Source organism: Lactuca sativa, chromosome 4 (assembly GCF_002870075.4).
Source record: "Lactuca sativa cultivar Salinas chromosome 4, Lsat_Salinas_v11, whole genome shotgun sequence".
Lineage (NCBI taxonomy): Eukaryota > Viridiplantae > Streptophyta > Magnoliopsida > Asterales > Asteraceae > Lactuca > Lactuca sativa.
This window is the reverse complement of record NC_056626.2, coordinates 131,532,389-131,559,498: the sequence shown is the minus strand read 5'-3', so window position 1 is coordinate 131,559,498 and position 27,110 is coordinate 131,532,389.

Below are 27,110 nucleotides of genomic sequence, written 5' to 3'. Positions count from 1 at the left end.
CATGGTTAAGATTATTTATTCTAAATAATCTTTTGTCGAAAAGTTGTTTTCGACACTTATTGCCTCTAATTTAACTAGCCCGGGTCTACGGGCGTTACAATTATCTCCCCCTTAGGATGATTACGTCCCGAAATCATCAACGAAATAGGGCTTGTATAATGACTCCATAAGTCATCTCTTCATCCTAGGTAATAATTATAACTTCTATATTCCTTCAAGTATATCTCTTAGACTTATTGACTGTAAGCACTACTCGATCGTGCACCTGCTTTCTATCTCAGGTTAGACTCCAAATTATGACCTACCATCATGTGATGCACGTTTAGACTCAGGTGTAACATCCCAAAATATCAAGAGTAGAGTTGAAGGGCTAAAAGAGTATATTGGGAAAGAGTGACTCGGCGAGTCCATGGATGGACTCGGCGAGTAGAGTCGCGTTTTGGTCGCGTATTAAGTAGCCGACTCAGCAAGTCAATGATACGGACTCGGCGAGTAGGCGCTAAGTGGAGAAAACCCTAATTCTCGGGGTTGAGCCCTATATAAAGAACATTATGTTTCCTTCCCAACCTCTTTATCACCCCCTTGAGTCCCAGAAACCCTAATTTCGTGGAGAAACCCCATTGTTGAGCAAATTGGAGCTTGGAGAGGTGGTTGTTGAAGAGATCTTAGAGAAGAAGAGGCTTGGAGCAAGGGGCTTTGCTTGGAATTGAGTTTCATTGCAGTTGGGGCGTTCTTTTGAGGTAATATCTCGTTTTTGAGCTGCTATTTCCTAGATGCATCATTTTGGGGGTATTAGAGATCATGACTTTGGATGTATTGGGGTTTAGAGGTTAGATCTGAGGTTGCTACCTCAGATCTGGAATGGAGAAGAGTTGGAATGCATGAAAGTCCCTGTGTTGAGTGTTGGATGAAGCTATCATGTCCCAAACCTTAGCCCTAATGTGCAAAATGCATACATCTCTTTGGATTCACGTAAAGTTTGCCACTTTACGTGATGGATGAGTTGTAGGAGGCTAGATCTATGTTTTGGATCAATTGCATGGCCTGGAATGCTTCTGTATGGATTCATACCGGTGGTACTCGGCGAGTCACATGGGTGTACTCGACGAGTTGCTTGAAGATGAGCTGGAACTCGATGAGTTGGAAGAACAACTCGGTGAGTTAGATGAAGATGGTATGGAACTCGGCGAGTTGTATGAACAACTCGGCGAGTAGGTTGAAGATAGCCTTCGACTCGGTGACTCTGTTCTTGGACTCGACGAGTCTTGTCGAAGAGTCCCAATATTTTCTGGTCGAGTCGAGAATCGGTGAGTCAAGGGATGACTCGGTGAGTTGTGTGCAAGTGGACTCAGAGTTGTTGGACTCGGCGAGTCTCGGGGTGACTCGGCGAGTTAGGTCGCGGATTGAGGGAAGTTCTGAGTATGGGGACTCGGCGAGTCATCGGGTTGACTCGGCGAGTAGAGTCAGTCAGGGGTTGACTTTGACCTTGTCCAAGGGTTGACCAGTTGTCCTTCAGGGGTATTTTGGTAATTAAGGGTATTTATTGAGTGAGTGTGTTGGTGTCCAGTGGAGGAGTTCGTGTCGAAGCTTGGAGCAGCGGGATCTTATCCTTCCAGCCGACAATTTCGAGGTGAGTTATCCTCACTATATCAACAGGGTCTAAAGCACCAAGGCCGGCCCTTATCGGATTAAGATCCGGGTAGTTGTTATTATGTTACTACTTTGATATGTTGCATCCTGTAAGTTAGGATGGTATATGTTAGAGACCTGATTGAGATCGGTATCCTGATAGATAGGGAGATGCTGTGCTAGTGACCTGTTAGGTCGGTATCCTGGTTAGGATGGTGGTATGTTATGTGATCTGTTTAATCTGCTTGTTGACTGTGAATTGCTATATGATTGTATATATATGTGCACATGGTTGCTTGGACTGGAGTTGCGTTGAGGCGGGTCCTGCTCTGTGCTGTAGGCCAATATACCAAGGGCGGACCGGTTGTCCCGAAGGCCCAGCGAGCGGTCCGGATAGGCTGTAGGCCCCGAAAAGGCGAACCAGACGTGCCGAAGGCTCGAAGAGTGGACCTGATAGACTGAAGGCCCGGTGCGGGCGGACCAGTCATACTGTAGACTCAGAGAGTGGACCAGGTGGATTGAAGGCCCGGGAGCGGGCGGACCAATCACACTGTAGACTCGATGTATGTGGATAGACTCGGAGGGTGGAGCAGGTGGACTGTAGGCCAGTGCGGCGGACCAGTCACACAGTAGACCCGAAGTGCATGGCTGTTCTATGATCTGATATGTTGTGGCATGTTATGCGTATGGTGTTAGTGGTTGGTATTTTGGGGATATCTCACTAAGCTTTCGGGCTTACAGTTGTGGTTTTATGTTTTTTAGGTTCTTCAGGAGACCGTGGCAAGGCGAAGGCGTGATCGTACCGCTCCTCATGATTTTATAGTGATGTGATTCTGGGAATACGTTAAATGTTTTGTATTGAAAACCTTTTTTGTAAAGATTTTAATGAAATCGAGCTGTTTTGAAAAATTTTAAATTGGTTGTATTTTTCGGTTGTTACAAGTTGGTATTAGAGCCTTGGTTTGAGTGAATTGGAGGAACATTCGTGTGACTCCAGTCTCAAATCGAGGAGAGTTTTCAAAAGAGTATTTAAAATGGTTTTCAAAATGAGTAAGGGAGGACGCGGAGGTACGATCAGCCGGAGCCAGTAAGTAACCCCAAAATACCATGCATGTTATTTGTTTTTGAGATTTGATAGAACAACATGCTAGTGATAGGCTAGGGATCTTCAGGATTTCATGATATGTTGCCTGATTTGTGATGCCTGTAGGCTAGGGTTCCTTATGGGAGATTTTGAGTGTTCCTCTAGTGGTGAGGGTTGAGCGTTGTTATGCATGTTTCTCTAGGGTGTTGTGGTAGTACTTCATACAAATATGGGTAGGTGTGGAAGGTAGTATGGGCCCGTACTACTAAAAGCACAGGACCCATATGCGTATCAGGGAAACCATGATCTCTAGGGTCGGGTTGAGAGTGTTAGGTCCTAGGTTTGTGGGAAGAGTCTGAGATTTTTGTGTGGTGTTTTTCAGTATGGATATTCCGAGGCATGATGAGAGTGGATCCGGATCAGGATCGGGAGCAGGAGAGAGAGTTCCGGGCGGATCGGTACCGCCCGAGGTTATCGGTCAGATGAGCTCGTGCGAGTTGGATGCGAGGATTCGTGAGATCCTGCGTGATGAGATTGCTGAGTTGTTCCGGACTGAGTTACCGGAGCTGTTTGGGTCGATCAAGACCGCCATGGTTGAGTATTTTGATGAGTGCTATGTAGCTCTCATTGAGACGGCTGCCGCGACGGCTACAACGGCTGTAGCAGCGGCAGGGGGAGGAGCTAGTCGGGGATTTCAGTATCGGGACTTCGATAATACGAAGCCTCCCACATTCGATGGATTTCAGGACCCGATTGTTGCTATGTGCTGGTTATCAGATGTGGAGGGGTGTTTCTTCACGTGTTCATGCCCTGCTGATCAGAGGGTGAGGTGTGCTCTGAACCTGTTGAGGCTCGGGGCGAAGGATTGGTAGAGATTGACCACGGAGTCATATTCGGATGCGTAGAGGGCTGCGGTTTCATGGGATCAGTTTAGGGAGATGTTCAGTACTCGTTATGTTCCGCAAGTTGAGAGGGAGAGATTGGCTCAGGAGTTCCTTGAGCTGAAGCAGGATTCGGAGTCGGTGACTGAGATCACTAGGATGTTCACTGAGAGGGCAATGTTTTGCCCATAGTTCGCTTCGGAGCAGGCTCAGATGTCTCGATATATGAGCGTGCTCAAGAGGGACATCAGGCAGTTTGTGTCTGCGCAGAGGTGCAAGACCTTGTTGGAGTTGCAGGAGGCCGCTAGGCGGCGTGAGTTAGAGATTAAGTTGCAGTTGCGTGAGCTGAGGCAGGCTCCGGTGCAGTCGCAGCCGGCGCCGAAATGGTCTAAGACCATTGATGTTAGAGTGGGGGATCTGAGCAGCCACACTTGTGGGAAGTGTGGGAGGGGTCACACCGGAGTTTGTAGGTCCGGTGCTGCATGCCGCAAGTGCGGAAAGGAGGGGAACTATGCGAGGGATTGTCGGTAGTCAGCGCCAGTTCGGGATTTGAGGATTTGCTATCATTGTCATCAGGTTGGGAATTTGAGGGTCAACTGTCCTCAGCTTGCTGTAGGACCGGTGCAGGCTCCAGCACCGGCCACTTTGAGGATCACAGGTGGAGGTCAGGGTGGAGCAGAGCCCCCAAGGGCTCAGGGTCGTCCTTTTCAGCTTGTAGCAGAGGAGGTCAGGGCAGTGCCGGATGCAGCTGCGAGTATGTTTCTTTCTTGATGTCTTGTTATCTTGTAATTATTGTGGTGTATTGTTTTGTGCTGGTATCTTTGTGTGGTTTTCGATGCGGTATTCGTCATTTTGCGGGATTGTGGTTTTGGTTATGGGTTATTGTTTTGGGAATTCCATTGTTTATCATTCATGAGGGTTATTAGTGGAAATCTGGCATTGGGTTGCAGGCCGGGTAGTATCTGCTTTCTGAGGAGTGGTTAGATGCAGATTGAGTTTCTTTCGAGCAGGTTGATCAGGGTTGATGTGAGATCTCGTTGAGGTTGTTTATGCTTATGGGAAGCAGTCCGCATGTAAGTGTTTTCTTTATGCAAGAGTTGTTCTGGGAAGTCGGTGATGGCGACCGGTGGTTGATAGTTAGTGCCCAAGTGGGGGAGAATTGGAGAATTCTCCAGGAGATTGTTGAGCATTCGAGAGTGCTTAGCTGTTGGGATTCAGCAAGTGTTCTGTCAGCCAGAGTATAGGCTGATAGGAGTAAGTGTGGGGCATGCGGGGCGGGATACAGACCTAGGGCATTTGATTATGAGGGCCTGGGAGCAGGCCAGGATCGAGTATGTATGATGGAGTTAGAGTTCGGAACCCCTAGAGGGCTAGAACGGTATGCATGGGAGGATTTCCGAGGGGATAGCCCGGAATGTTGAATGCTAGTTGAGCGGTCCGGATAGACTGAAGGCTGGTAGGCATACCAGTCAGGCCGAAGGCTCGGAGAACGATCCAGCCAAACTGAAGGCACTGAGAACAGTCCAGATTGGCTGAAGGTTCTAAGAGAGTGGTCCAGATGGGCTGAAGGCCTGGTGAGGCGGTCCAGTCAAGCTGAAGACTCTGCAGGTATTATTGGATCAGTTTGAGGATATGGTTTGTGTATGTTGCAGTGTGATTGCATTAGAAGGTCTGGCCCCGGGTAGTGATCTTGATTAGTGGAGATATTGCATGGGCTTGAGAGTCCCTGCGATGAGAGTCAGAGTGTATGTGTTGGATGGATAACGGATACGCTAAAAAGGGTGGTGTACCGTTGGGTGAGCATCGTGGCACTCGTCGGAGTGACAATATGGTCAAGTGGACTCCTTGGTAAGGATAAGAGAGAGGTGTGTAACTCCGCGAGGGAGTGCAAGTTCACGGAAGAGAAAGCGGCAGAGCAGATTTATGAATAGAATAATTCGAGTATGGTTATTGAGCAGCGTGTTTACGGTAGTGGAATAAAAGCTCATCCGGTTTGGGATGTTTGCTGAGATCGTGGAGGGAATTCCGCAGATGTAGAGCCAAGAGACTCGGAAGGGATGCAGGGAGAGAGTCTTGGGCTCTCAGTGTGATTCTGATCAGGGTATTGGATATGTATTAGTGGTTCATCCTGGGGGATGTTGGAGGATATCATCAGTGTATCGGGTTTTCCCAACCTGAGGGTGCTAGAGCAAGTTCATTATGTGTATGTGATTGCAAGAGGAGAACTCATGGGAGTTGCTCTGAGATTGAGAATGGGTCTTTCCATCATCGCGGAATGGATAGAGTGGGATTCGGATCGGGGATCCGATGATTCATGGCTTTCTAAGCCCTTATGGGTCGAGTGATTGTTGAGATTTGGGGCAGTGATGCGTCATGGGTAATTCTCGGTTGTTGAGTGTGATTATCAGAGGGTACAGCCGGTGCCCGGCTCGAGACGGTGGTCAGGACACCGTAAGGAAAGAGAAAGTGTGTTTGAGTTTCGATGGGTATGCCTTGAGGGACTTGGCCCGGTTAAGGCCTGGTGGCGCGTTGTGAGAGTATCGATGGGTTTGAATTGCTGTAGGCTTCGAGGACGAAGCCTAATTTAAGTGGGGGAGAATTGTAACATCCCGAAATATCAAGAGTAGAGTTGAAGGGCTAAAAGAGTATATTGGGAAAGAGTGACTCGGCGAGTCCATGGATGGACTCGGCGAGTAGAGTCGCGATTTGGTCGCGTGTTAAGTAGCCGACTCGGCGAGTCAATGAGTAGGACTTGGCGAGTAGGCGCTGAGTGGAGAAAACCCTAATTCTCGGGGTTGAGCCCTATATAAAGAACATTATGTTTCCTTCCCAGCCTCTTTATCACCCCCTTGAGTCCCAGAAACCCTAATTTCGTGGAGAAACCCCATTGTTGAGCAAATTGGAGCTTGGAGAGGTGGTTGTTGAAGAGATCTTAGAGAAGAAGAGGCTTGGAGCAAGGGGCATTGCTTGGAATTGAGTTTCATTGTAGTTGGGACGTTCTTTTGAGGTAATATCTCGTTTTTGAGCTGCTATTTCCTAAATGTATCATTTTGGGGGTATTAGAGATCATGACTTTGGATGTATTGGGGTTTAGAGGTTAGATCTGAGGTTGCTACCTCAGATCTGGAAGGGAGAAGAGTTGGAATGCATGAAAGTCCCTGTGTTGAGTGTTGGATGAAGCTATCATGTCCCAAACCTTAGCCCTAATGTGCAAAATGCATATATCTCTTTGGATTCACGTAAAGTTTGCCACTTTACGTGATGGATGAGTTGTAGGAGGCTAGATCTATGTTTTGGATCAATTGCATGGCCTGGAATGCTTCTGTATGGATTCAGACCGGTGGTACTCGGCGAGTCACATGGGTGTCCTCGATGAGTTGCTTGAAGATGAGTTGGAACTCGACGAGTTGGAAGAACAACTCGGCGAGTTAGATAACTCGGCGAGTAGGTTGAAGATAGCCTTCGACTCGGCGAGTCTATTCTTGGACTCGGCGAGTCTTGTCGAAGAGTCCCAATATTTTCTGGTCGAGTCGAGAATCGGTGAGTCAAGGGATGACTCAGTGAGTTGTGTGTGAGTGGACTCAGAGTTGTTGGACTCGGCGAGTCTCGGGGTGACTCGGCGAGTTAGGTCGCGGATTGAGGGAGGTTCTGAGTATGGGGACTCGGCGAGTCATCGGGTTGACTCGGCAAGTAGAGTCAGTCAGGGGTTGACTTTGACCTTGTCCAAGGGTTGACCAGTTGTCCTTCAGGGGTATTTTGGTAATTAAGGGTATTTATTGAGTGAGTGTGTTGGTGTCCAGTGGAGGAGTTCGTGTCAGAGCTTGGAGCAGCAGGATCTTATCCTTCCAGCCGGCAATTTCGAGGTGAGTTATCCTCACTATATCAACAGGGTCTAAGGCACCAAGGCCGGCCCTTATCGGATTGAGATCCGGGTAGTTGTTATTATGTTACTGCTTTGATATGTTGCATCCTGTAAGTTAGGATGGTATATGTTAGAGACCTGATTGAGATCGGTATCCTGAGAGATAGGGAGATGCTGTGCTAGTGACCTGTTAGGTCGGTATCCTGGTTAGGATGGTGGTATGTTATGTGATCTGTTTGATCTTCTTGTTGACTGTGAATTGCTATATGATTGTATATATATGTGCACATGGTTGCTTGGACTAGAGTTGGGTTGAGGCAGGTCCTGCTGTGTGCTGTAGGCCAAGATACCCAGGGCGGACCGGTTGTCCCGAAGGCCCAGCGAGCGGTCCGGATAGGCTGTAGGCCCCGATAGGGCGGACCAGACGTGCCGAAGGCTCGGAGAGTGGACCTGATAGACTAAAGGCCCGGTGCGGGCGGACCAGTCATACTGTAGACTCAGAGAGTGGACCAGGTGGATTGAAGGCCCGGGAGCGGGCGGACCAATCACACTGCATACTCGATGTATGTGGATAGACTCGGAGGTTGGACCAGGTGGACTGTAGGCCTGTGCGGCGGACCAGTCACACAGTAGACCCGAAGTGCCTTGCTGTTCTATGACCTGATATGTTGTGGCATGTTATGTTGGATAAGGTGTCTAAGTCCATAACTTATTTGGTATATACTTGACCCGACCCGGCATGGTCCATTTGGGTTGCATCTCACCCAAACTATTTATGGATAATTTTATGAGAGTTATACACATATGTTTATTAATATATTATAAGTTATAATATATTAATATGAAGTTATGTTATTTAATTAGTATTAGTCTTAAATTAATTATGAATTAATTTAGAGATTAAAAGGAAGACTAATTAAATTGTGGGCTATTGTTTTATATGGTGTGGGCTAACACTCATTTGTTAATGGGCTAGGCTTCTATGGAAGTCCATGGATGATCCATGGAGCTTTTAACCCATGGATCCTTGGAAAGGAAAGGTCATGGGTTATTAGGGTTTCACCCTAACCATGCACACTATATAAGCATGCTTATGGAGCATGAAATGGCAACTAGTGAACTAGTGTGTGTGTGTGTGTGCTTGTGTGTGGCCGAAAATACAAGTGTGTATACTCTCTCAAAGTTTTCCAAGAGTTTGTGGTGTTTTGTGATTCCATTTGAGGCATTCACACTATTGGTGCTTGGCCCTCAAACTCCTTAAGAACCAAACTCATCAAAAAGGTATCTAATCTCTTCTAACTCTTTTATGTTGAAATGTTCCCCATGCCATGTTAGATAGGTTATGAACCTTGGAAAATTATTATTTTGCATGTATTTAGACAAACATAGATCCAAGGTTTATTAGGGTTGCATGCACACTTAGGAAGTGTTAGATTGCTCAAAACCCAACAGTGGTATCAGAGACTAGGCTTGCTTGTTTGATACTTGATGCAAAATAGTTGAAAAAGTCAAAAAACTTGTTGTCTGCCTGATGAACTCGTCGAGTCCATGGGGGGACTTGCCGAGTCCATGTGTATCTTCAACCTACTCGTCGAGTAGGTTCATGCACTCGACGAGTAGGAGCAACAGAGTGCAGATTTTCGACTTTAGCTGCTGGAAATGGACTAGAAACATTACCCTAAACTGTTTTGGTGTTTTAAAACTTGTTTTAGTTGGTGTAATGGTTGTTCTAATCCATTTACAATAGCATATATCAAAATTCCATGATTTTTTATGTGTTCATATAATTCTTGAAATTTTGATGATCATGTTCATGTTCTTATGAATTTAGAAGATGATAGGAATTATTTGCTGAATTGTTTAGAATTAATTCTTGGTCATTTATGTGTTTTAATGGAGTCCATAATTTGTCCTCAACTTATGGATATCCAAAGGTCACTTTTCTTTAACACACATTAAAAACACATAAGTTACATAGAATGAAGAGTCTTCATTTTATGAACCTTTAATTCATAAGTTATGAAATGAAAAGTTTTGGATGGTTACAAAAGATGAAGAGTCTTGTCCTTAAGTTATGGAGGTTCAAGAGTCACTTCATTAATAAATATATAAATAAAGTGTAACCTTAATTAATTCCATAAGTTATAAAATAAAGAAAAGTAATTCTTTTATTAGTTTAAAGTCTTCCATAACTTGTCCTCAATTTATGGAACTTGAAGAGTTTTTGGATTAAAACTACTTTAAACACATATATCATGGAATTAATTAGTTTTGAATAGTTTCAAAACTTTCCCTCAAGTTTTGGAATTTGGAAAAGTTTCACACACTTTAATAAACTTTAATTCCAACCCTTAGAGTTTTAATAGTTAAAATTCAACCCTTATACTATTTATAACATTATTGGTTAATTATTATATATATGTATAAGAATAAGTCGTTTTACCGTTAGTAGGCCTCATTCACGAAGCCAGTCTATAAGGTGGGTATAAGGTTGTTGCCTATAAAATGGCGACTTAATGGGTGTCCACTCTCACCCACCGCTTGCTTGATCGGTGGAGGGTCGTTAGCCGAACGGGTAGGACAATGACTTTAAATTCTCATTAAAAGTATAATGAATATTATAAAATAACTAAATATTTTTTTATTTAATTCCCAATCTTAGTTACTTTAGGAAAAATGTGAATTTGGTGCTAGCCCATGGAATTCACACTTTGTACCTTACCAAGTCATTGGTGGAGCGTGTGTGGTTAACCGGCACACTAACTTGGACTAGTAAGGATCACGAAGGGTGACTTAATGTTTGTCATAGATCAATGGAGCGTGTGTGGTTAACCAGCACATTGATTAGGTGATAATATTAAGGGTACCAAGTGAATTGGTATGGTTATTCACACCTTGTTTTGTGATCCTCGGCATCCCAGTCACAAAATTTGAGAGGGCACACTCGAGATTGAAACATGCCATTGAAAAGTTCAATGAATCTCAAAAGATCTAGGAATTTCAAATCCAATTAAAACCTAATAAATTATTTCGTTTTTCATGGTGGAAATTGGTGAATCGTCATTCGTCTACCTTCAAATATTTTATAGCTTGGATTACGGCATCCCTCTTCCAAATTATAAAATATTGTGTTGGCTCCTAGCCTTAATATTTCATATTGGGTGTTATATTAAGGACTTTGAATCAACTAACTTGATTTTCTCCCATTATAGATGTCTGGTTCAGACAACTATGATCTTCCCAAATCTCTTGAAGATGGTGTCCCTCAACATCATGCTTCACTTCCTCCACCTCCTCCAATTATTCTCCCTCACCCACAAGTTCTTGAAAAGTTTAAACTCACTCAATCCCTATTGGCAAGCAAAGTATATGTGTGCTCACATCTTGGAGATAAAGTCACATATTGACAAGCTGGGAGAGTTGGGTATCAGAGTCTCGTGAAGGTTGGATGTTCAATCACTTTCTTAGTAACATAGTGAGTCTCTTTGGGACTACTATGAGACAGACTATGACATGACCCTTAATGATGTTATCTATTTGCTTGGTGTTGTGGAATCAGCAATGATTTGGAACACCAGTAAAGCAAATTTGATTAAAAGAACAACTTCCCAAGTCTTAAATGGACATTGACAATGGTAGCATTGGATATCTAGAAAAGGATTTCTCTTCCCAATGGAAAGGGATCGGCCATAGTCAACTTGGTTGACCAAATGGTAAAGAGAAAGGCTAAGTCTGAGATAGTCTCATGTGCCATTACCAAAGGGTCCATGTGTTTTGTTGCCAAAGGAAGGGGCATTGGTTGCGAAGCTGCCCTATTTACCTGAAAGATCATAAGATTGGTCAAGTCAAAAAGTTTGACTCTACTTCGGGTAAAGTCCACTGTCTAACTCTATTAAGTTCCTATTTGGAGATTCTTATTACATAATGTGAATGGGTCACATGCTGATGTTTTAAGAATCAAATAGGAAGCTTAAAGTAAGTATATGTTGATTCTGATTGCGAAGGTGGGTTTCGATCGCATGGTTCGGTAATTAGAATTTTGAGCTGTTGCTTAAGAGTTATAATATATTGCTTATGAATAGATAACAACAAGGTTTTCATGTGGATTGTAAGGATAAGTTTTTCCGCAAAGTTTTAAAATAAAAAAAAGGGTTTTAATTTTATTTATTTTAAAAATATCCTTACAATGGCATCTGTGGAAATTGTTGCTTATATGTTTCCAGTAATAGCAATATTGGAAAGTGGATTTGATTCCTTCATTTGTGGTAGTGTCTGAATTTACCAAATGAAGAAAGTTTTTCATCACCCAAGTTTCAATTGGACAGAAACTTGGAATCATACAAGTTGTATTGTATGATGAATGAGAATTTTCATCTTTGAAAATTAAGACTAATTCTTTGATCACATGTATATGTGAGTCAATTGAAGGACTAAGGAATTAGGTACACTGGGTGTGCGTTGGTCAAGGTCCACCACAAAGATTGATTTGTCATGATTTACTAAAGATTAGTAAATATGATTATACTTATAAGGTTAAGTATAATTTTGTAACATTGGAAAGGTTACAATGTATGACAAAACAAATGAGAAGAATCAAATTAGGCAGAAAGATAAAAGTTTCTCAAATCTGAAAGGATGGGAGAGTACTTTAGTATCATGTTTCATGATCATCTTAATGATTATGAAACCATATCACACATTCATACTCTAAGGACGTCTTAGTGCATTGTTATGGCTAAGAAGGGAGGTCATGAATTGTTGGATTGGTTAAAACCAAGAAGATGAGTCATATTTCCTTCCAAAACAATTCTTAGAGTCATACTCCAAGATTGTAACATTGAGTGACATAAAGTTGATGGGTTTTGGTCATAAGACATCCTATGTGCTCATACAAACCCTAATGCTTGGATCTAGGTTTCTCTATTGTACATGCTTTGAATCCAAGACTATAAACCCTAATTCTAGCATATGGAAATCAATATTAACATATAATTAGGTTTATGATATTACCTTGATTGTTATGTAGCAATAACAATCCCAAATCTCCTTGAATTGACTTTGGAAGGCTTAGAGTCACAAGTGTCACTCCTCTAATGGCTTACAAACACCATAAGCAAGTGGAGAAGGTATAAAGAGAGATGAGAGAGGTTAGAATTCGTCCTTAGGACTTCTTGGGAAGGGTTGGACGAATTCATGTGCCTTAGGGGGGTTATATAGGTGTAAAGATTAGGGTTTTAGTCCTTATCCTTATCTAGTTGCTTGTCCACCAAGAAACCATAAGATAAGTCCTAGAAATCCTTATCCTAGTCGAATTCTAAGAGATTTACACCTCAAATTCGTTCACCATATATATAAGATAATCCTTACCTTATTTTGTAACTATCACATAATTACAATTCAACCCTTCTAGTTTAATTAATTACACTTGATCACAAAATTAATTCTTAATTAATTATTGACCAATATTAATTAAACAAATATGATTTCTCCTTTAATATATTATTCTTATAACATATTAATAAATCATAATAACCTCTCTCTCTTTATTTCTCCAATCAAGTTGCTTTGGTGAAGGCAACCCAAAAGGACCATGCACCATCGGGTCAAGTACATACCAAAATAGTTATGGACTTAGACACTAATCCAACAGTCTCCCACTTGGATAAGTCTAACAACTATTCTGCGTATGACTTCGGATCCCGATCTGCAATCGTAGCTTTCCAAAGCCGCTGTCAACTCTGATCATATCAAATACGCGTGTCCTTAGATAAGGGATCATATATTCCTCCATTCTAGATATCGTATGAGATATGATTTCAAATCATTCTCTTTGTACTATGTCTCGATTTCCGATTTATGACGACTGACTAATTGAACAAATCAATTAGCCCTAGCCCGGCCGAGCATTTACGTTTGTCATCACTAAACCATCGAGGGGCCCAAAGATATCGCCTTTATCCTACTTTGAATAAAAGGAATGGATAAACTTTGATACAATGCTTGCTTGTACTCACGCACCGAATCACACACAACAATATGTTTTATAACACCAAGTTACTGGTGCGTTTACATATTATCAATGTGCAACCGATTCGCAAGATACAACTCACACATCTCGGTTTCAACAATATAAGATGTTATCGTCTCACCAATCACTCGTGATACAATCCATGGAGTGATCCAAGTGAGCGTGGGTCTAATCCAATGCTCAAATCACATTCATAAGCACTCATGAACGTTGCAGCAAACTCTTGCTTATGTCTAATACTCTTTTAGACAATCCACACACCAATTCACGACAGTCTTCATTCATATCTACTTCCAACATATGAACGACTGTGGCCCGTTTGAATAATTCGATTATTCTTAATAAACTCAATTATTCTGGAAGTCAAAACATGCAAATGTGAAACACAAGAATAATACTAATCCCATATGGCCTCAAACCTTTGAGTATAAATAAAACGCCTTTTATTTATCACCATATTGATTACTCATTATTTGTCGTTTCGGTTAATCAACTTCTTACTTGAATTCCAACACTTGTCCCATGCTCCTAGCATGAACACAATGTTTACCTATGGTTCTTACTTTGTGAAATAGATCTCATTGAATACATTTCCAATCCTTCTCATTTCACAACTCCAAATCCGTTTTCCATAAGTTAAAGAATATCAAATTCTTGTTACTTATAGAATATGCTAGATTCTAACATTCTATGCAACTTATCCTTTCGTAATGTCACTGCACCAAAGTCACAAGGACTATTGCCAATGATATTACAAAGTCCTCTATCGGAGATTGTTACAAGACAATTCCATAGACGTGATGTCTCTCACTCAAAGTACATTCTTTGAACATCCTTTTGCATAGAAGTTTCTAATCTAATCATAGATTTATCAATATTCAATTCCCAATATGGACACACTTCCATATGTTCCATATGACAACTCATTCTTAATAGAATCTTATCTATTCGTAATGATGTCGATATGGTCCATCAAATATGGAAACATTTCCATATTTTCCAATACTATACTTCCCACTACTCACAAGCGACCAATCCTCATCGAACTTGGATTGTCCTTTGATAGTTATTTAATTATTTTAGTCAAAACCAATTCTAGTCCCTTTTCCCTCTAAATGCGCTCGACATTTGGAAAATTTTAGAATGGTCAAACATTAAAGCATTTGCAATCGATCCTATACCCGAAGCATATGGGACACGACGCATAATGTTTTATTTGCTATGTTCTCAAAATTCGAATTGTGAAGAGGGATGCCGTAATCATAATCAAAATTTTAAGAACACACTTTGTACCTTTGACTAAATTTATTAACATTTCTCAACCTAATCCTTTAGATTTGAAATGAAGCATAATATTCTCTCCCTTAATTATAGCAAAACAACCTTTCAACTCTTACAACTTTGCAAAGTATGACTCTTGTTTTCTATAATTAATATTGCTAACCTTGCAATACTTTCCTTAATAATCATACAATCATAACATTTATGCTCCCACTATCATGATGATTATTATAAAAGATAACACTTATGCTCCCACTAGCTTCGACATGTATTCATAAATATCTTAACTTTCAGAAAACAATACTTATTGAGTTTCTTAAGTTCATGTTTCTAATACTTAGTGCTTTGATAATATTTTATCAAGGCCTATTAAACTTATACACCTTTGCCTTAGATAGTGCATTTGTGTGTCTAAACAATTAAGACTAATTGCCAAACCTCATAATTCAAATTATGGAAAGGGATACCGTAACCATAATCGAATTCGAGAATGCAATTTTACAATCACTATCTTCTTAAACCTTTCTTAGTGAAAGCATTTCCTCACAATCATTTTCATGAAGGAGGAAATCTTATGACACTTAGATTTGAACAGTGTATGTGTTCCTATCCATGTGAATTTGTCAAAACCAAAGTTTACGACAAATTCAAACTTTTATGGATCGAACTTTCTTGATCTCGATTTCTTGCCTTATGGTAGCACAACTGCCCACCATGTCTTCCAAGTAGTTAAGCAGCTCACCTTTTTCTTATCAATGTACCTTTCATTGATTAAGGTGCTTTGCCTTTTATGCGTTCAAAATGAGAACTCATAGAACTCACATGCATAATTAACTCGATTGGATTGGCACAGAATCAAAATAATGTCAACACGATAGGTTGTAAACCTCAACTCGTGTGCTAGTGATGATCGATAAGGTTTATTTGATTTGTTCTTGAAACCTTTCAAGACCATTAAGACTCCCACTGACTCCTTGACATATAAGATTCTCTTGTCAATAAACATTTCTTGACAAACAAATATTCAAGAGTTAGTGTAGTTTTTATCAAAACACTTCATAAATTGGTCCTAGTTGGTCTTTGTCTTATCCAAGACATCACAACTTTCCACATTTAATGAAAGTTACAAACCTTCTTAATACCTTTCACTCACAATCTTAACTTTAAGATTTGTTATTGGAACGAAGTATGATTGACTTATTGATTTAACCATTTCTTCAATTCTTGATTCCTCTTCTTAGACATACAATTGTACTAAGACTCACTTAGAGGATCAATTGAGATATGATTCTTAATCATTAAGACCTATCATAAAGCATAAAAGGTACTCTCCCTTCATCTTAGAATGGAGTAACTTTTATCTTTCTGCCTACTTGATTCTTCTTATTCGTTCTGCTATTAATTTAAACCCTTTAATCAATTCAGAATTACACCTAATCATGTAAGTATAATCATATTTACTAAACTTTTAGTAAATCATGACGAATATCATTTTTATTCTTATAGTGGACTTGATCAACACGCAACATTGTGCGCTCGATCTCTTAGTCCTTCACTTGACACCTTGTCAATGAATTAGTCTAATTTCCATATATGAAATTTCTCATTCATCGTGCAACCAAGTTGCATGATTCCAAATTTCTGTCCAATTGAAACTTGGGCGATGAGAAAACTCTCCCTATTTGGTAAATTCTCGACTTTTCCATAAACACCATAAATAAGAATCATATCCATTTGTTGTAGAAATATGCAAACACCAATTTTCATAACGATTTCATTGCAAGGAAATAAACAAATAAATAAATAAGTCAAACGAAAATTTATTTTATTTATAAAAGCAGCGGAAAACATATGTCCTTACAATGCAAAATCCATTGAAAACTATGTATAAAATTTCTAACAACTCTATCATAACTATCTAAGATCAAAATCTAATCTTCAAGTCCATGCGATCAAGATCCATTCCTTGTGATTAGATTCATCTTGCTCTTTCACCAAGCTTCCTTTCTTTTCACCGATCCTGTAAAACATTCAAATGCAATCTTATTACATTATGTATTAATAATTAATGAATAGGAACTTAATGGAGTTAGATAGTGGATTTTACCTGAAGCGCAGCCATACTCTTTGACTTTCCCATCTTCTGGACTCTTCAGGCTCTTTGGGCAGACTTGTATCCAACGCCCTTTCTTTTGGCAGTAAACGCAGGTCGGTTCTCCTAGAACGTCCTCGGAAGCATGGTCGGTTGACTTTCCCAACAAATACGCTCCATTGCTTCGCCAAATCATTTCTGATTCAGCAACAATGAGCATGTAAGTTAGGTCAATGAGGTTGTCGTCATGATCCATCATATAATACTTTCTTTTGAACTCATTATATGATTCAGGAAGTGACTGCAAAACCCAATTTACAGCCAACTGATCTGAGAATGACACACCCAACATTATCAACCTATCAATGTGTGATTTCATTCCTAGAACGTGGGCACACACGGGTTTACCATCTTCATGTTTCATTTCCAATAGGGCTTTAGTGATATTGAACCTTTCAATTCATCGATCTTGTGGGTTGGGGAGAACAATAGGAGGAGGAGGAGGAAGTGAAGCATGATTTCTCGTTCCTCGATTGAATCGTGGAATATCATCTTCATGTGGAATGCTTGTTCCACGGGATTTGGGAAGACCATAGTTGTCGAACTTTGACATCTACAAAACGGGAGAAAACGAATTCAAGTTAGTTGATAGATTGAGTCCTTAGTAAATCACCCAAATGAGATACTAAGGCTAGGACCCAACACAATATTCTACAACTCGGGAGAGGGATGCCGTAACCCTAATTGCAGAACATTTGAAGGTAAGTGAATGACGATTCACTAAATTCCACCACGAAAAACGAAAAAGAATTTAAGTTTTAAATCTATGAAAACTCCTAGATCCTTTGAGATACATTGAACTTTCAATGACATGTTTAAATCTCGATATGCCCCTCTTGTTTGTGACTGGGATGCCGAGGATCACAAAGCGGGTGTGAATAACCATGCAAACTACATGGTGCCCTCACATGTTACAGTCACCTATTCGATGTGCCGGTAAACCACACACGCTCCACCGAACTATGACAAACATTGAGTCACCCTTAGCTACCTTTGCTTAGACCCATTTAGTGTGCCGGTTAACCACACACGCTCCACTAACGTCTTCGCAAGGGCACAAAGTGTAATTTCATGGAATTGCATCAATTCACTTTTGCCTAAGTAACTAAGATTGGGAATTATATGAAAACATTTAGTTACTTTTATACTTCATTATACTTATAAAGGAAGGTTTCGTCCTATCCTACCCGTTCGGCTAACGACCCTCCACTGGTCAAGAGTGCGGTGGGTAAGAGTGGATACCCATTCAATCGCCATTTTATAGGCAATTTCCTTAAACACCCCTTATAGACTAGCTTCGTGAATGAGGCCTACTAACGGTAAGACTGACTTTTACTCATACATATATATAATGTTAGACTTTTAATGTTATATATAGTATAGGGTGTATTTTACACTTTTAAAATATTAGGTGGTTCAATTTAACAATTATACTTTTAATTCACTTAAATTGTAAACCTAAACTTTTATGGATTTATTAAATCTCTTTTAATTATACACCTTAATTAATTAATAAAACCATAATGGTGTGATTTGAACTTTTTCAAAACTTCTTAGAGTTTTAGAATTTAACATTCCTAATTAAACTTTTAATCAACTTTTAAATTCCAAAACTTGAGGGCAAGTTTTGAAACATTTCAACACATTAGGGTTTAGAATTTAAATATGCATCAAAATTAAACTATTTAATCAAAATTTAAATTCCAAAACTTGAGGGCAAGTTTTGAAATCTTTTTCAAAACATTAGGGTTTCAACTATTTAAATTTCAAAACAACAAATCTTTTGGGGTTCAAATTTAAACTATAAAACCTAAAGGGCCAAATATGAAACTTTTCACAACAACAAGGATCAAATAACAAATAATTCAAATTAACATTTAATCACATAATTATCCATATTTGATGATTTCTTGCAAAATAATTTATCAATTTACTTAAAATAATTAATCAATTATCTTATAAGGAAACGATTATCCTATTAATTGATAAATATCTTCAATTAGATTAAAATTATAGTCAAATATATCATATAATCGGATTAATATTAATCTAACATGATAAGGTAATTATCCCAATGCAAAAACAGCAAGAAATCCCGAGATAAGCGCTGTCTGACGCACCGACTCGCCGAGTCACCCTCTGGAACTCGCCGAGTAAGGCTGACTCGCCGAGTCCAAGAGTGACTCGCCGAGTCAGGTCGAACAGTGAGGCCAAAACACGATTTTCAGTTACATCAAGCATCAATACAATAGAAACCAATCATGGCTCTGATACCACTGATGGGTTTTGGTCATAAGACATCCTATGTGCTCATACAAACCCTAATGCTTGGATCTAGGTTTCTCTATTGTACATGCTTTGAATCCAAGACTATAAACCCTAATTCTAGCATATGTAAATCAATATTAACATATAATTAGGTTTATGATATTACCTTGATTGTTATGTAGCAATAACAATCCCAAATCTCCTTGAATTGACTTTGGAAGGCTTAGAGTCACAAGTGTCACTCCTCTAATGGCTTACAAACACCATAAGCAAGTGGAGAAGGTAAAAAGAGAGAGGAGAGGGGTTAGAATTCGTCCTTAGGACTTCTTGGGAAGGGTTGGACGAATTCATGTGCCTTAGGGGGTTTATATAGGTGTAAAGATTAGGGTTTTAGTCCTTATCCTTATCTAGTTGCTTGTCCACCAAGCAACCATAAGATAAGTCCTAGAAATCCTTATCCTAGTCGAATTCTAAGAGATTTACACCTCAAATTCGTTCACCATATATATAAGATAATCCTTACCTTATTTTGTAACTATCACATAATTACAATTCAACCCCTCTAGTTTAATTAATTACACTTGATCACAAAATTAATTCTTAATTAATTATTGACCAATATTAATTAAACAAATATGATTTCTCCTTTAATATATTATTCTTATAACATATTAATAAATCATAATAACCTCTCTCTCTTTATTTCTCCAATCAAGTTGCTTTGGTGAAGGCAACCCAAAAGGACCATGCACCATCTGGTCAAGTACATACCAAAATAGTTATGGACTTAGACACTAATCCAACAAAAGTAAGGTTTAAAACACTTATCAAATGTAGTGTAAAATGTTTCTACCCTTGTACATTTGAGTTGTGATGTCTTGGATGAGACAAAGACCAACTAAGACCAATTGTGTGAAGTGTTAGTCTTGATAAGAATCCGCACTATTCCTTGAATATTTGTTTTGTCAAGGAATGGTTCTTGACTGGGGAAACTTATATGTCAAGGGGACAGTGGGAGCCTTAAAGATCCTGAAAAAGTTTCAAGATTTAATCAAGAGTAAAACCTGTAATTTATCACTAGCACACGACTTAAGGTTTGCAACCTATCGTGTTGACATAATTCTTATTTTTGTACCTACTTCAAATAAGTTGGATTTTCATGTGAGTTATCAGAGTTCAACTTGGAAGCATTGGTGGGCCTTGTGCTACCAAGGTGACAAGAAACTAAGATAGAACAAGTTTAATCCATGTAAGGCTGAATTTGTCACTAACCTTATATTGTGATTATGGTTTTGACAAATTCACATGGATAGGAACTCATACACTATAAAATCTAAGTGTCATAAGTTTTCTCTCCGATTCATGAAAATGATGGTGAGGAAACGCTTTCACTAAGTAGATTTTACGTAGATATCAATTGTGTTATTTGCATTTTCAAAAGTCGTTAGTGGAGCGAGTGTGGTTAACCGGCACACTAACATGGACTTGTGAGAAATGACAAATGCCTAAGCAATTGAGACTATGATTACGGTATCCCTTTTCATAGTTCTGAAAATTGTTTAGAGACACATGTGAGCTATCTAAGAAAGGGTGTATGAATCCAAATTTTAGAAGTCCAGCAGATTTCTGGAAATATGTCAGAGCTAGTGGGAGCATAAGTGTTATGCTGATAATCATCATGTTAGTGGGAGAATGATTATTACGTTTAGTGTTGCAAGTTAGCAATGTTAATTATAGAAAACAAAGTTTCAATTCGTGAAGTTGCAGGGGTTGAAAAGTTGTTTTGCTATAATTAAGGGAGAGGAAATTATACTTCATTTCAATTCTAAAGCTTAGATTGAGATTTTAATCATCTTTAGTCAAGAATATATATATATATATATATATATATATATATATATATATATATATATATATATGAATTTTATGTTGGAATGGTTCAACTTGAAGAAATTCTATATACATTGCGTTTTCAAAATCCGATTATGATTACGACATCCCTCTTCATAGTTAAATTTTGAAAACATGGCAAATAAAAAATATTGTAGCAAAAGACTGGTCTAGTATCATGTCTTTATGTCAAACATCATGAATCGTGTCCCATATGCTTCAGATATAGGATCGATTGCATGTGCTATAATATTCATCTTTTCTAAATTTTCCAAATGCTTAAGGCATTGAGAGGGGAAAAGTCTAGAACTGGATATGACTAAAGTGATTAAGCAATTGTCGAGGACGATCTGAGGTTCGCCAAAGATTGGTTGCTCAGGGAAAGTTGGAAGTATGATGTAAGTTGTCGGAAAGGACCATATTGACATATTCTGAAAAGAAGTAACTCTTGTTCGGAAGTGATAGTCAAAATGGGACTATGGAAATGTCTCCATAGGTGGAAGTTATTCAATCTATGTAAGATTAGAAAACCTTAATGCAAGAAGGATGTTCAAAGAAAATGTACTTTGAATATGAGACTTCCGTTCCATAGACGTTGACCTTCTTTGGAATACTCTGTAATGGCTAGTGACAAGGTTTTGGTGACTTTGTGCACAATCATTACAAGAGGAACATTGCATAAAAGTTTAAAATCTAATAGATTTTTTGGTAAATGATAGGAATCGGGGATTCTCACATTTACAATAAGGATTTGGGATTGTGAAATGAGTATCAATGGAATCATGTTCAATTGATCTACATCACAATATAAGGATCATAGACAAACATAGTGTGCATACTTGGAGTATGGCATAACTATTGTTTAGAAAAACAAAGTGTACATGCCAGGAGCATGGGACGACTGTTGTTTTTATTCGAGTCTTAAGTTGATTGTTTGAAACATTATACAATGAATAATGTGTAATAAATATGGTGATAAATAAAAGGTGGTTCTATTTATATTCAAAAGGGTTCTGAGACCATATTGGATTCGATTATTATTGTGTTTCACTTTGCATGTTTTGACTTCCAAAATAGCTAGGTTATTCTTTCCGAATGACTAAGTTATTTAAACACTCCACAGTCATTCATATGTTGGAAGTAGGTATGAATCAAGACTATCATGAATCGAGTTTGTAGATGGCTAAATGGGTTTAGTCATAGCAATGGTTGCTACAACATTCATGAGTGCTCATAAGTTATGAGTATTGGAATAAACCCACGCTCACTTGTATCACTTCATGGAATTTATCTCGAGTGATCGTGAGACGGTAATATCATATAAATCTTCAAACCTAGAGATATGAGCTGTTACCTATGAGTTGGTTGTGCATTGATTGCACGTAAACGCATCAGTAACTTGATGTTATAAAACGTGCCTTTGTGTACAATTCAACAAGTAGTAGAACAAGCATATGAGTCGAAGTTTATCTGTTCCTTCTAGAAATAGAAGCGATATCTGGGCCCCTCGATGATTTTGTTGTGACCTATGTACCGGCCGGTCAGAACTAAAATTGATGTGTTCGATTAAGTTCTTTGTCAAACAAATCAGAAATCGGGAAACAAACTGCTGGACAATAAGTACGACGTTGTTCCATGTATTTGTCCGGCTGATATCATGAGAACAGAGGATTATACGATCACTTATCTAAAATGGCGCTTCATAGTTCAACGGAGTTTTCGAGAGCTACGATTGCTGGTTGGTTCCTGAAGTAACATACGCAAATATAGTTATTAGACTTATCCAAGTGGGAGTCTGTTGGATAAGGTGTCTAAGTCCATAACTTATTTGGTATATACTTGACCCGACCCGGCATGGTCCATTTGGGTTGCATCTCACCCGAACTATTTATGGATAATTTTATGAGAGTTATACACATATGTTTATTAATATATTATAAGTTATAATATATTAATATGAAGTTATGTTATTTAATTAGTATTAGTCTTAAATTAATTATGAATTAATTTAGAGATTAAAAGGAAGACTAATTAAATTGTGGGCTATTGTTTTATATGGTGTGGGCTAACACTCATTTGTTAATGGGCTAGGCTTATATGGAAGTCCATGGATGATCCATGGAGCTTTTAACCCATGGATCCTTGGAAAGGAAAGGTCATGGGTTATTAGGGTTTCACCCTAAGCATGCACACTATATAAGCATGCTTATGGAGCATGAAATGGCAACTAGTGAACTAGTGTGTGTGTGCTTGTGTGTGGCCGAAAATACAAGTGTGTATACTCTCTCAAAGTTTTCCAAGAGTTTGTGGTGTTTTGTGATTCCATTTGAGGCATTCACACTATTGGTGCTTGGCCCTCAAACTCCTTAAGAACCAAACTCATCAAAAAGGTATGTAATCTCTTCTAACTCTTTTATGTTGAAATGTTCCGCATGCCATGTTAGATAGGTTATGAACCTTGGAAAATTATTATTTTGCATGTATTTAGACAAACATAGATCCAAGGTTTATTAGGGTTGCATGCACACTTAGGAAGTGTTAGATTGCTCAAAACCCAACATGTTATGCGTATGGTGTTAGTGGTTGGTATTTTGGGGATATCTCACTAAGCTTTCGGGCTTACAGTTGTGGTTTTATGTTTTTCAGGTTCTTCAGGAGACCGTGGCAAGGCGAAGGCGTGATCGTACCGCTCCTGATGATTTTATAGTGATGTGATTCTGGGAATACGTTAAATGTTTTGTATTGAAAACCTTTTTTTAAAGATTTTAATGAAATCGAGCTGTTTTGAAAAATTTAAAATTGGTTGTATTTTTCGGTTGTTACATCAGGTCTCTTAGAGTTGAATTCCAAAAAATACTATACCTTCCTTCATGTTCTAATGTGAGAAAATCACATTTTAAAAGGTAGCATTTCTAGCTACAAGCAACTTTTCGTGATACCTCTACTATTCGCTTTTTATTCCAATCTTTCGTCTTAATTCAGATGCTACATCGAACTTGGTTATCTGAACCACGCAACATAATCATCGTAGTCAGACTCGATTCGATATGACCACTAGGGTCGGAATATCAACAATGTTTTTAGTCATTACCGAAACGATGGTAATGACATACTTGAATAAAACGGAATTAGTTACTAGCTTCTTGGTAACCTTGTGACTTTCCCTGATCTAAGCGTGAGTCCTATGCTTCCGGGAGTATATGCATCTACTACCTTTCACACCTACTCATACTCGTCCCAAGTATTGTCTCGTAGTCTCCAAGTCCTAAAATCACGAAACAATTTAACACATACGAGTGTGTCCAAATAATTATAAAAATTTCCCTAGACTCTACTAGGACTTCTTCCATGCATATCTTCAATCATCAATTATGATTCAACTCGGTTGGTGATGGACATTCCATATGATAGGAAAACTTTAGGAATTACACCAATCATTCTATCATCCCACCAATCAAATGTGTATATTCAGATGTACCCTACTTCTATAGACGTACTGCTATTTTATCAGACATATTCTAAACGCAAGATACCTTTCTTATGAAATCTTCCGATATGTATCATTCAGTATCGTAAGCCATCTCATTTCCTCTATTTTCCCAGTCTATCACGGTTCGCATCACTTCCTGAACTTCTGCCATCGTGATAGGTTCGGGTGCAGGCGTAACAACCGATGTATGACCCATCACATTCTTAGGCTCAAGTTGTCATCTTCCTCTTGTTTTGTACACCCAAGTAGACGTTCGGTGTACCGAGATGAGAATTTAAGATATGAAAGATTTTATTTATGATAGATGTATAAATCTCCTTGTCACACCGAAACGTTACATGCTAGTTCTATTATCGTAATCATACGCTTAGAATCCTGAACACATAAGGTTTCCAGATCCGGTCGGCAACAGACCATAGATCCGAACAAATAACAGCATATAAGGCATTTTTATAGCTATAACATAAATCATATAGCACATAAAACATCTTAGGCATTTTCCTAAAATAAACTAGTGCTCATGTCTAAATTCTAGCAGACACTCATCTCACAATCATTGCTTAGCATTCTAAGTTTAAGTCTAGAATAAATCTTTATTCCTAGTTCGCTTAAACTAATGTTCTGATACCAACTGTGACATCCCCATTTTCACAGCCAAAAAAGACGGATTTTGTTTATGCTTTATAAAAATCAGAGTACTTCTTTTCATAAAAATGTTGCGGAATTTGTTCCCAGAAAAATACGATAAATACGTTATCAAAACATTTTTGAAGAAACATATTTTATTCATTTTAAAACGTTTGGCATGTCATCGTTAATACAGGAACATAAGCATGAACGGAACTTACATTTATTTACACTAGTGATCTACATCTCTTTAATCTCTCATTGTAATGTCACTTCATATCGACACCTGTGATATAAATAAAATGAGTGGGTCAGGTTGGGAAACCTGGTGAGTAGATAGGGTTTTCAACCCACAATAATATAATTATTATGTTTAAACAATTAAACAATCAACCCAATTACCCATCCCCATTATCTTCTTTATTCTTAATGATCTACCCTAAGAATTAGCTATTCCTCGTTCATTTATTCCTAAGGAGTATCCTAAGGAATGGGTACGAATTCCATTCTTGTAAATGACACATCTGTCAAGCACAATCTGCTAGTTCTGTCACTAGGGCACAACTACCAAAATTGTGACATTCCCTATGGGGCGCATCTGTCGGAATAGTCCTTTAGGCGCATCTGCTGGGGTTATGAGGTTCTCTATTAGGCGCTTCTGCCGATAGATTCCTTTAGGCGCATCTGCCGGGTTTTAGTGACAATATCATTTTCGAGAGTCCACTCGCAATACATATCAATGGGTTTTTAGAGTACACCGGTGAACACATCGTTCACAACACCTACAGGTTGCGAGCCTGCTAGTGTTCCACTGGACTGTCTAGAATAGTCCGTGGTTGTCATCCATACTCTACTGAATGACGGGGCCATCATTTGCGAAAAAGGCTTCTCACATCGTCCACCTCTCACCCTCACCTCACGGTCTATTTCACCTCTCAACTAATCATCCAAGTCATATTTCATCTATTACATCTACCCATGTTGAGAGGACTGAAGGTGTAGGCCTGGCACCCAGATATGTCTGACAATATATGTATGCTATGTGGTTATATGGTATGTGGTAAATTGGGGGAAACTCACTAAACTTCATGCTTACAGTTTCAGTTTTGGTTTCAGGTACCTCTTCTTCGAAGGGGAAGGAGCTGGCGCGGTAGCGGCACATGATACACACACATTGTTTTTCCACCTTTCGAGATTGTTCTGGGATTTGTACTCTAACTTCTGGTTGATTCCGTATTTTGGTTTTCAAACACGATGTATGGATGCGAAATGATTTGATTAGACAATGTTTTATTTACAAATGTTTTGCATAGTGTTTAATTAAAAACGAAAATTTTGGCCCGTATTTTGGGATGTTACAACCACGCAATACTTGACAACCTTATCCATGTGTAACAAATGCAGCTTCCACCATTATGGGGAATGTAGAGATATACAGTGCACTAATTGCAACCGTAAGGGCCATACCGATTAATACTACAGATCTCAACCCCAACAGAACCAACAACCAAACAACAACAACAACAACAATAGCAACCGCAACAAAAAAAACAACAAAAACATTGGGGCTAGTCACACTTGTTATGGATGTGGAGGAACCGGCAATTTCAGACTTAATTGCCCCAAAGCCAACAACCAAGGAGCAGGAGGATCAGGGAGGGTCCTGACTTTGGGTCAAGGTGAAGCAGTTCAAGAACCGACGGTTGTTACTAGTACGTTCCCACTTAACAACACTTATGCATGCATCTTATTTGATCTGTGGAGCTGAGTGGAGATTCGTTAGTAACAAATTCAAACACTTACTAAACCAACAACCCCAGAAGCTAAACGAAGCCTTCACAGTGAAGATGGCTAATGGGAAAACTGAAACAACCAAATATGTTTACGTAGGGTGCACATTAACACTAAACAACCATTC